At 44.9% G+C, this 12,224-nt stretch overlaps 1 long non-coding RNA gene across 1 annotated transcript; it reads left to right on the forward strand.

Annotated features, from left to right (window-relative positions):
• Positions 1–2,353: 2,353 nt before the first annotated feature.
• On the forward strand, positions 2,354–5,630 carry LOC145531576 (uncharacterized). Its single transcript, XR_014072544.1, has 3 exons — positions 2,354–2,681; positions 3,748–4,202; positions 5,431–5,630. It is a non-coding gene; the product is annotated as an uncharacterized LOC145531576 (long non-coding RNA).
• The last annotated feature ends 6,594 nt before the right edge of the window (positions 5,631–12,224 follow it).

Here is a 12,224-nt window from a genome sequence, read left to right on the forward strand (position 1 = left end):
GGGGCTGAGCAGGCCGGAGAAGGACCAGCCCGCGGAAGCCAGCCGGCCTGGGCCCACAGCGCCAAGTGGCCTCAGCTGGAGCCGGCGCTGTACCAGGGGAGGGGCTCAAGGTCAGGACCACTGTGACGCGACAAGGAGAGGACCACCTGTCTTACCTTCCCAAGGAGAGGTTCCTCGTTCCAGCACAGCCTGGCGACACTTAGAGTGCGCAGGTGCGTGTGCGCCGATTTAGGCGCGCAGGAGCGTGCGCTCAGGCCCTGCACATCACAGATAATCACCCTGGGGACCCGCTCCCTTCACTTGGGGTGCTGTGTTTAGGTGTAGAAAAGAGGCACTAGGTCCCTCAAGCATCGCCTTAAAACACAGTGGCCTTTGCCCCTCTCTCCTTTCAAAAATGAGAGCAAAGAGGGAGAGGGGGAGAGAAGCAGGGAGCGAGGGAGAGGAAGAGAGTAAAAGGAAAAAGAGAGGAGGAGAGAAAAGAGAGGGATAGACGAGAGACCGAGAAAGAAAGCAAGCAAAGCGAGCAGGCGGCTGGGGACAGACCTCAGGGTCTTTTCTCTGCTTTTCCTTTCTTTTGATAAATCGCTGTAGCGGCCTATGACAATCTCTGTTGTCCCTAAATGCTCAGGCGAACAGCTTTTCCTGGAGACTGTTCAAGCGGCTGCCAGGCCGGCTGGAGCTGGGCAAGCAGCGCAGCCCTCACATTGCCCCCTGTAACTCAGCTGGAAAAGAGAGCCTGAAGTCAGTGTTCGCGGCGCAGGGCGAGCATTGCCCCAACACGATGAAATGGTAATGGGCCAGCTCCCTGGGAGGAGCGGGGATAACCGGCTTTTAAGGAGGTGCTGGGCACAGGGGCTGCCAGGGCTGGAGCCCCCACCTGCGGGGCCTGCCCCCAGCCGCCTCCACCCGTGGGCCGCGCCTGGGCAGAAGACCTGCTGGAGACTAAGGGAGCCTCACCAGGCCCTCTTCCCTGGCTACTCCTCTCCATTTTGCCATTTGGAGCCCTCAGAGCACCTAAAATGTGAGGACAAAAGCCATTTCACAGGCACAGCCCCTACACTGGCTTTCAGATGAGTCAGGGCAGAGGCCGGCAGATGGAGAAATCCCACAGCGGTACCCGGTGCCCACGCTTGGTGCACTCAGAGGATGTTACCTGATACATCAGCACACCTGAGTAGTGCCTGCGTGCTAAGTCAACTCAGCCCTGTCCAGTTCTCTGCGACCCCAGGCTCCTCTGTCCATGACCAGGCAAGAATACTGCAGCGGACTGCTGTTTCCTCCTCCAGGGGATCTTCCCAACCCAGGGATCAAACCCAAGTCTGCTGTGGCTGTTGCATTGCAGGCAGATTCTTTACAGCTGAGCCACCAGGGAAGTCCAGTCCCCCAAATAACAAGAATTGAGGAGTGGAATTAGACACTGCATATGTATCTATGTCAGTAGTTTAAAATAAACAAGGCAATTTATTTTACAAGATTTCACTTAATACACCTTTCTTAACAGATTTTTTTTTCATCTTCTCAATAAAGCTTAAATCAAAGAAGGGTCCAAGAAAGATGAAGCCACAAGCCCAGTGGCCACGTGAGAGCTGCACAGCCATGGCCTTGGACTCTTTCTAGAGTGATTGATATCCCTGGATTTAAAGAGAATTTTTTCTTCAAAATTTAAATTTTATTTTATCTTGTGTTTTCTATCCATCTGTTTCTACCTGTCTGCCAATAGGCAGCTGTCAAGAAAGTTTTCCGTCATTCCAGGGTGAATCTGTTATCATCAATAGCATCATCACCATTTATATTTGTACCTCTAATGATTGCAAAATTAAATTAGGTGACCTATAAAAAGGCTTCCCTGGTGGCTCAAATGGTAAACAGTCTGCCTGCGATGCGGGAGACCCAGGTTCAATCCCTGGGTCGGGAAGATCCCCTAGAGAAGGAAATGACAACCCACTCCAGTAGTCTTGCCTGGAAAATTCCATGGACAGAGGAGCCTGGTGGGCTACCGTCCATGGTGTCACAAAGAGTCAGATAAGATTGAGCAACTAACATTCTCACTCACAAAAATGCAAGCCAAAAAGCAAACTGACTTATGATTTAAAATAAAGGGTGAAGGGAAAATCAAGGGAAGAGATAAAATGAAGCCCGAGGTTCTGTATTCTTGCAGAGCTGAGCTAGGACTTGGTTCTTCAGCTCAAAGAGGGAAAAACATAATCCTTTAGGTCAGTGAATCTGAACCCAAGCGCAGCCTGATGTATGTGGCCTGGGAGTGGAGGGCCCAAGCTTCCATATTTTTCAAAGCTCCCCTGTGAGGTAACAGCAGACCAGTTGCTCAGGAGACAAGCATCTATGAAGCTCCTGTGAAGGACAGGATGCCGTGCTGTTTGGGGAGGAAAATAAAACCCTTTCAGTAACTCCTTTACAGTGAGAGCAGTAAAGGGTGTTACATTAAGATGTAAATACAGCACAGAGAAACACAGAGTAGCACACAGGAGATTGAGGCGGAGGGAAGGGCAGTCCAAGGAAAAGAAACAGTATGAGGAAAGAAACAGAGCACTCCAGTCATGAAATGTTCAGAGGCTGGGCTGGCAAGACCACAGACACAGGCGGCTGGAACTCAGCAAACTGATGTAAAGGGGCTGTGAAGAATCCCGCACGCCCTGCTCAAGGCCTGAGGCTAAGAACACAGGGTGAGTGAGTTCCATCCATGTATTGTATCTCCATCCTCCACCTGTAACAGTGAAAGTTAGTTGCTCAGTCATGTCTGACTCTTTGTGAATCTGGGTTTGAATCCCAGCTCCCCTCCTAACTAGCATGTGAGAACTTGCACACATTGTTTACCTTTTCTGGGCCTCAGTTTCCCATCTGTAAAATGAGGACAGAAAAGTACCTACCTTGTAAGAATAAGTGAGATACTCTGTGTAAGGTGGTGAACATAGCATCTGATACATTATTACTATCATTGCTTGTACTATTCCCTCTGTAATGAGAACAAGGGAATAAAATTATTTTCAAGGAATACCTTCTAGATGTATGTCTTTTTATATAATATTTAATTTTGTGACAACTCAGTTGAATAGGCATTATTATTGTTAACTCCAGTAAGCCCATTGACTCTCACCATGGTTAAGTACTATGCCCAAGTTCATACAGCAAGAAAAAGGTCAAATTGAGATTCAAACCCAGAAACTATAAAATATTCTAATTACAAACTGGGCCCAGTTTATAGTACAGGGAATAAAGGCTAAGTTTCAGGGACACCACTCTCACTTACCCACACCCCTGTAACACTGAATCTACTTTTCCATTCACACTTTTATATTCTTTTCCTTAAGGAGCATATTTATATAAGTTTAGGTTCCCCAAAACCTGGATCCACCTCGATGATAATATATGAATGACATGGTATGATCAGAACTAGTTTCTAAAAAATGAGCAAGGGTAAAGTGATAGGAGGAAGACCAGGAGAAAATGTGTGTTGTGAGTAAAGAGTTGAACATTAGGGACACTGCATTTGAGGGGACCACAGACCACCCAGGTCAAGATGTGGCAAAAATGGGCCCAAAAAGCATGTAGGGCAAGGGATTCAGATCAGCAGTAATGGATGGATAGTGGTGAAGACATTTCCCGTAAAGAATGTTCTAGAGCATATGCTCTAAATGTCAAACAAGCACACAAACCCAGTATGCCTGCAATACAGTAGCCACCAACCACCTATGGCTAGGTTAAATCAAATGTAAAATTCATTTCCTCCAGCCCACTACCTATGTGTCAAGTGCTCAGTGGTACAGGGCAGCACAGATAGAGGACATTGCCATCACTGCGGAAAGTTCTACTGGACAATGCTGGTCCAGAAATCTAGAGGATGGTTGAGGACAGGCTCACAGGGAAACATCCAAGGGACAAATGAAGAGGACAGTGAGTAAAGAAAAAGGAGGATGACCAGCAGAATCAGGAGGAAAACCAGGACGCAGAGAACCCAGCAAAGAGAATTTCAAAGGAAGAGTTTACTCAACAGCAGCCGTCAGCAAACCACAAACTCCCAGCACAGAATGAACACAGGTCCACAAAGCCACCTGCAAACCCTGTGTCTTAGCCTGTCCAGCTCCTGTAACAAAACAGCACAGACAAGGCGGCTTATGAACAACAGAAATTTACTGCTCACAGTTCCGGAAGCTGCGAGTCTGAAATCAAGGAGCCAGCACGGTCAGGTGGGGGCCCTCCTTCAGGTTACCAGCTCCTCCTGTGTCCTCACTCATGGAAGGGGCCTGGGAGCGCCCTGGGGCCTCTTTTATAAGAGCACTGATTCCATTCAGGAGGGCTCCACCCTCAGGACCCAAGTACCTCCCAAAGGCCCCACTTTCAAACACCATCACACGGGGCTTGAGGATCCCAACACATGAGTGTCGGGGGTCGGGGCGCGGCCGGTGGGGGGGGGACACACTTTCAGACCAAACCCCCTGCATGAGTGCTCCCGTAAAGACCTTGAAGAGGCATTGTTTTCCTACAGCCACAAACATGCCCTGAACTTGGCCCTGCCCAGAAAGAAAACCTTGAGAAGGACAAAGGACAGCTGTAGCTGGAGAAGTAGATGCCTGGAGGCCTGCTTTCCCTCCCTCCCCTCCACAGAATCCTTTAAAACCCTTTGCAAATGGACAAGGCACGCGCCTGCCCATGCCAACACACAGCTCTCCAGTGGGAGACTGCCTGCATACCTACGCAACTTCCTGTTTGCTTGTGCAATTACCTGCAGTTCACGTAAGAATGCATGTTCTGAGTGTAGCCTTTTCTGGCCTGCGCATGTATGTGCATATTTTGCAGGTGCAAATGAGGCACCAAGCACAGCTTTTTAATGTAGCCCTAAAGGGGTACATTATTCTGACCAGCACTAACAGAGCCGCCCCACATTAAGGCGGCAAGTTTAGCCCCCATCAGAGGCAACAATGTCAAACAAGCATGCAAACCCAGTCTCCCCACGTGGCTCAAGCTCTTCTTATGCCCTTCACTCCTGCCTTCTCCTATTAAAGTTCCACTGCCTCCAAAATGCATACTTTGTCCAAAGTCTCTCCAAACCCTTTCCCAGATTTCTGCTACATCTCCTAGGGGGGGACCTGGGTCTGTCTCCCCTTCCTAATCATGACCTTGTCTTTCTAAACTTAGTCCACTGCACCGGGTCACTAGTCAACATTTTGAAATGTGTCCAGGCACCCCTTCTCCTGGAACGTGCTCCTCAGTCACAGCGTCTGTAGCTGCAGCAGAGTCTGGCCAGATGTTCAACAAATGTCTTCCCTTTTCCTCCTAACACAGCTGGACCACATTTCCCAGCCTCCCTTGTAGCTGTATTTGGCCACATGACTCAGTTCTGGGTTTCCCAAAGGGGGAAAAGTGATTTTAATGACACTTCCAGGTTGAGATGATTAGGAGATGTTCCTTCTACAGATTTGCTGTCTTCCCTCATCTACTGGCTGGAAACAGAAAACATGGTGGAAGGCTACATGACCTTGAATGACATCGCAGCTAGACAGAAAGAACCTAGGTTCCTGAGTGACTGTGTGGATCAGAGTCCTCCCACCTCCACTCCCTGCCCACCCTTACTTGATTGTAATAAAGGCAAGAAATAAACCTTTATTGTGTCAAAATCCTGAGATTTGGGGGTTATTTGCTATGGCAATCATCCTGCCCTGATGTTGTAAATGGATTGCAAATTTTCTCCCAATTATTTCCCTTCCATGCAATGTAATTTAGTAGTTTCTTCCATCAAGTGTTGGAGTCTATTTTCCATCCCTTGAATCTAAGATTGGCCACAGAACTTGGTTTGGCAAATGAAACACAGCAGAAGTGACCGTGTGCCTCTCCAAGCCTAGCAGTCAAGAGGCAATTGCATGCCTTCACATGGTTATATAAAATGGTTTGTAATTAATCTGTTGAACACTGCCAGTGAAAGGATACCTCTCAAATCTTTTAAGTTGCTTTTAAAAGTTTGTTCTCTTTAAAAATTTCACCACTTCTCCCAACAAAATGTAATTTGTTGAGGTTTGTTTTGTAAATGATTCCTTTCATGGTCTTTGAAAAAGAAAAAGCCAACTTTAACCTCCATTCTTTACAAATGTCTCAGATTCCCTACTAAAAAAGGCTGGGGTTGTTTCAGAACTAAGATTAACAATTACCTCTGTTGGTTCAAAGACAAGGTGGGAGTCTCAAGACCTTCTATTTCATGTATGGAATGAAGACAGTTTGTCACAACAGCCCTTGACCAGTTCCTGGAGTTTTTCTTTGCATTAATTATTGTTATGCCTAGTATCAGCATGCCTATCCTTTGTAGAATGAACTAAGGTGTAACTAACATCTTCCTGTACCTTCACACCTGAAAAAAACTAAAGCAGGTTTTTCTTAAAAGCTTTGTGTCTGATTTAACATTGTTTCAATATTAGCTCACAACAGCACTAAATGTGAAGTCATTGTATTGATTATTTGAATTACATTCAGTTTTTCCACTTGTTTGCAAGGTCTCCTTAAGAAGTCTATTTTTGGCTGAGATTTTTTTTTCAGTGGTTCCACTCAAGGAAGTATTTGCTTGTTTTGAACAGCATTTCAGGTCTCTGATAGTGCTTCTAAAATTTTATCTTATCCTCTGGAGATCTTGTTAAAATGCAGATATTCTGATGCAATGGGCCTGGGGTCAGGACTGATATCTTGCATTTCTAACAAGCTCCCAAAGTAATGTTGATGACGCTGGTCCATAGACCACACTAGAGTCTAGAGTGGACTTTTACTGTGTTGGATTTTCTAATGCTTAAAATTTTACTCAGATGGAATATGATGGAGCACATGAATGAAGATCAGGCCAGAAAATAGAAAGTGGTTTGCATAATATCTATAATTCACCCTGTGATCACCAGCCTAAACTCAGTCCTATCTGATGCCAAAGGTGTTACCATCTAGCTGGTCATTCGATGAATGAAATCAAGGCACATGTGTTCACAGGGGAAGCAGCAGTGCTGGTGTGTCTTCACATTCTCAACTCACATCTAAATTCCTTTCACAGTCTAAGGAGTCTGGATTCCCCTACTTCTTTCCACAGTTCACTTCCCTCTCCTTGTCTGTCACTATTACCAACCTTCCATCCTGAATATATATATATATATATATTCTTTCTACTTTAAAAAAAAAAACTTTGTTACATCTGGAATATAGATCATATAAGCCTGCTCACTTGCTTCAATCCTGTCCGACTCTTTGCAACCCATGGACTGTAGTCCGCCAGGCTCCTCTCCCCATGGAATTCTCCAGGCAAGAATACTGAAGTGGGTTGCCATGCCTTCTTCCAGGGGATCTTCCTGACCTAGGAATCTAAACCACGTCTCCTGCAATGCAGGAGGATTCTTTACCCACTGAGCCACTTGGGAAGCCCCAATATAGATCAACTAAGGCTAAATAACACAGGTGATATCTAGTGAGCTAAGCACTCATGATAAGGTTGGATCTTTTTAATCCACTTGTTTGGTCCACCTTTCCACTTCACAGCAATCTCTATAGGTGGGATTAGGAGTTCTATGGGTAGTACATAGAATCAATTCAGCAGGAGAGATTTCCTAAGAGGCCTATAGCCTGAGATTTGGGTTAAGCCCTTAAATGAGGATCTTTCAATTTCATGATCACAGTGCTTGGATCAAGTGTGTTTTTTTAGCCATTAATCCACATCTAGGAAGGCTTATTCCTTATAGCTTGACACAGAGTATGGTTCATGGATTAATAGAAAGATCCATCAATTGAGTAATAGGAAAGTAGGTTCTGGCTCCAATTCTACCTCCGAATTACCTAGACAATGTATTAAAAAGCAGAGACATCACTTTGCCAACAAATGTCCGTATAGTCAAACCTATGGCTTTTCCAGTAGTCCATGTACAGATGTGAGAGTTAGACCATAAAGAAGATTGAGTGCCAAAGAATTGATGAATTGATGCTTTTGAATTGTGGTGCTAGAAAAGACTCTTGAGAGGCTCTTGGACAGCAAGAAGATCAAACCAGTCAATCCTAAAGGAAATCAACCCTGAATATTCATTGGAAGGACTGATGCTAAAGTTGAAGCTCCAATACTTTGGCCACCTGATGTGAAGAGCTAACTCATTGGAAAAGACTCTGATGCTGGGAAAGATTGAAGGCAAATGGAGAAAGGGGTGGCTGAGGATGAGATAGATGACATCACCGACTCAGTGAACATGAATTTGAACAAACTCCAGGAGACAGTAGAGGACAGAGGAACCTTGTGTGCTGAAGTCCATGCGATCGCAAAAAATCGGACACAGCTTAGAGAGTGAACAACAACAGCAGCTAGGTAAGTGAGCTTACACAGAGCATGGTGTTTCCTTAAGCATCACTGCTATTAATTATAAAAATATGTTTCTATTTATTTATCCTTTTTTTTTTTTTAATAAATTTATTTATTTTAGTTGGGGGCTAATTACTTTACAATATTGTAATAGTTTTTACTTTTCCTAAAAATAAAAAAGAGCAGAAAATGTATGAACCTCTGCTAATTTATACTAATAAAAAAAAAAAAAAATATGTTTCTAGCTCCAACTTTTCTTCCAGCTCAGACAACACTTAACCTGAAATGCCTCCAGACCAGAGGCTACACATAGCAAATGATTCTCAAAACCACACCCATTTCTACACATGGATCCTTGGAAACCACATTCCAGGCAGGAAGGGCCCGCAGAACATCTTATGCCAACTTCTTCAGTTATAGCACAAGAGGAAACAGAGGTCTTGGGAGCAAGGTTGGTCAAGGGCAGAGTGGGGATGAGAATACACATTTCCTAATTCTCAGGTCTGTGATCTACATAACAGCCCGTGAATTCAAGAGGTCTCGTCAGGATTAAAAGTCAGTTGCCCCTCTGTGCAGGCTACCATGGAGCTCCTTACAGGAAAGAAGTCTTCACACTCCAGCAAGGCCACCTTCCTCTGCACATGGAGAGAGCTTTACAAACGTTTACTGAATGAGAGAATGCGTGACTCCTTCGCATTTTCTCTCCTTTCAGAGACATATTTGTAAGCATTTAGAGTCTCCTGAATATTCATTGGAAGGATTGATGCTGAAGCTGAAGCTCCAGTACTTTGGCCACCTGATGCAAAGAGCCAGTTCATTGGAAAATACCATGATGCTGGAAAAGATTGAAGGTAGGAGGAGAAGGGGACAACAGGGGATGAGATAGTTGGATGGCATCACCATTCAATGGACATGATTTTGAGCAAGCTCCAGGAGATGGTGAAGGACATGGAAGCCGAGCGTGCTGCAGTCCATGGGGTTGAACTTGTTGATTTGGAGGCACATTGTTGGTGGTCCAGAAGCAGAGTGCCTCTGCAGGACCGGGCTCCAGCTGCCCAAAGTGGGAAGTGGCTTAACAGCACTCACTTTATCTCCTCCGTCCCTTCCCTGTCTCACTTCCCTACCCCCCACCAGCATTTCCTGGAATCTTCTTCCAAATAAACTAACTGTGAAGAGTCCTCATCTTAGTGTTTGTTTCTGGGGAATCCAAACCAAGACACCAGGGTATATCTGCTTGGGGGAGATGGAGCTCTCAGGGGGTCCCTTGCATTCTTTTTGCTATGACAACTAAATTTTTATCTTACTCGGGTGTAGTTTGGGTTCCTCAGAAAAAAGGCCCCAAGGAAAAGACTTGGGTGCAGGCATGTTATTTGGGAAATGCCCAAGGAAGTGGAAGTGTGAGAGGGGAGCAGAGAGAAAAGGAAGGGAAGCAGAGCCGGTACACAGTGTGTCTGTTAGAGGATTGCTGTGGGAAACTGAGTGCACAACCTCTGGCTCCCGAAGGGCTCTGTGGAATGCACCTCAGAATTACGCACTGAGGGACCAAAAGCAGGGTGCCAATTTACTAATTCCTTTCCTTGGAGCATTTGCCCTGTAAACAGGCCACACATACCCTGGAGGTTATAGGACGCCCTCAGACAGAAACACCAGAAGCTCTTGGTATTCCCCAAAATCACCTGCCAGGGACCTTCAGGAAACCAGTCATGTCTGCTGTAGACACTGTCTGCAGAACTTTTACTACATCAAAACACTGCCCTGTTCAGCAGACTGCCACCTTGCTATCCTCAGAGACTTCTCTAAGCCTTTTGAGTGCTGAGTTTGCCTTGTTTGGGCTTCCCTGAAAGGTATCCCTGGATCCATCAGGGCCCAATGCAACTCCATCAACTGAGAAGCAGGTGGGATGAGAAATGGAACCAATAGAAGAAAAATGAGCCTCAAACCTGGCTCTGGAGTCAAGTCAGGAGCCAAACTAAAATGCTCAGTGGCTACAGCAGGCCCAGACCTGGCCTGTACTCAGCACTCTCTCCCCAAGGCCGGGCTGTCAAGGTCCCAGGACCACACAGGTCTTTTCTTTGAAACCTCCCTGTTCAATGTCACCAAGACAGTCTGATCGGAGGCCCCAAGGTCAAGGCAGTATCAGGGGTAAGGTTTCTTAAGTGCCATGTGTGAGACACCATCTGACATTGTTTATACATCGACTTAGCCCCCTTATTGACCACAAGACAGGAGTTAAAAGAGTTGCTTTTGGAACTCAAATGTGTTAACTTCTAAAATGATGTTTGAATTAGGGTTAAGAAGGGCCCAACGTTTTGATCTACTGATGGGAGGGAAAGAAAAGGAGGAAAAAACAAAGTAACTTAAGGAAAACTTTTTTTTTCCCAGAAAGGAAATTGAATTATTTTGACTAAAACCAAGAGACCTGTTTGTAATGAATCTATCAGCTTTGGGGCTGACAGGAGATGGCTACAGATGTGTCTGAATTCTGCCGCTGCCCAAATGAGGCAGCTGAACTATTAAATTGGACTGCTAATTTTTGAAGGGGCTCATGGGAAAAGGCAACTTCCCTCTTCAATAGATCAAGGCCAGAAAATGGAGCACTCATTGGAGTTGGACCAAAAGCCATCACTTGAAAGTCAAAGACAGCAGCAACCCGAAGCCTAAAAGTTGCCTTATCAGTGATGGAATACCTGCACACAACGAAGGCACGAGTTCCACAGCTCAGGTTGCTGGAATTTGGCTCTCGTTCCTTGAAACGTCTTTGGGTTCCTAACACAAAAGATTAGCAAATGCATTTCCCACACTTCAGTAAACCACGTGATAAAATGCCTGTGATTCTGTGTTACATTGTGGAGTTGACAATTTTTAACTAATGGTTTTCTTATCTGCTTGTGTGGCACAATGGGAAGCGGTGGCAATTAAGATAATTAGATATGAATAGGAAACAGCTCTTCTGATTAGAATCACAGATTGAGCTTGCTGGATATCCAGCACATGGACATCAATGTGTGTGGCGTGTCATGAGCTGGCACAGCCACCCTTCTGCAATGCAGTGACGACTATTGCATTAGCGATAACCACGAGACACGACAAGGTGCCGGCGTCCCTTTTGTACTGTGCAGAAAAGAGCAAATGATGTTCAATGGAGTCTGAAAAGTTCACTAAACGCTATTGTCTTCTAATTCTTTTTAAATTGACAAAGTGAGTTAAATCTGGGTTAACTGTCTATTAAGCTATATAGCTGATGAACCACAGGCTCACCAGTGAAGTGTTTGCTGTGGAAATGACCAGCCCAGTAATAAATAGACCAGACTCCTAAGAAAATAAAAGAAATGATGTTTGTAAGTAAAACATCCAGAAGGAAAAAGTTTTGTGTTAGTATGAACTAGGAGGTATTTATAGGCAACTCAAAGGATGCTTTAAAACCATTTTGGACTCCATTCAGAATATTAAGAAGCGATAAAAACCTAAGTCTTTTAATAAACTCTATATTAAACTTAATGTGGGTACAGATATTTCACAGAATCTAGATGTTTGCTAAAGATGGTTTTGTACAGTCCTTGGATCTCTTATAAGTCACATCTTATAAAACTTTTTGCTTGTTTTGAGCTCTAGAAATAAAAATTGAAACTTTCGTGTAATTATTCAATAAATATCTTTTGGATATCAACACCAGTGTCCTACCAAGATACACATCTGAAGACATCCAAATGTCCCTACTTTACCCAGATGATGGGGACGCTTTCCAGATGATCAGGTAAGGGGCATGCCCAATGGTCTAAGCACATTTAAGCTCAAACACATTTAAGTTCATGTGTATAAGTGGCAGGGTGAGGGATGAGGGGTCATGTATATACATCATGTTAGAAAGAGCTGGAATTCATCATCATTCCCTGATAGCTCAGTT

Source organism: Giraffa tippelskirchi, chromosome 13, assembly GCF_054371585.1.
Source record: "Giraffa tippelskirchi isolate mGirTip1 chromosome 13, T2T-mGirTip1v1.2.pri, whole genome shotgun sequence".
In the NCBI taxonomy this organism is placed as follows: Eukaryota; Metazoa; Chordata; class Mammalia; order Artiodactyla; family Giraffidae; genus Giraffa; species Giraffa tippelskirchi.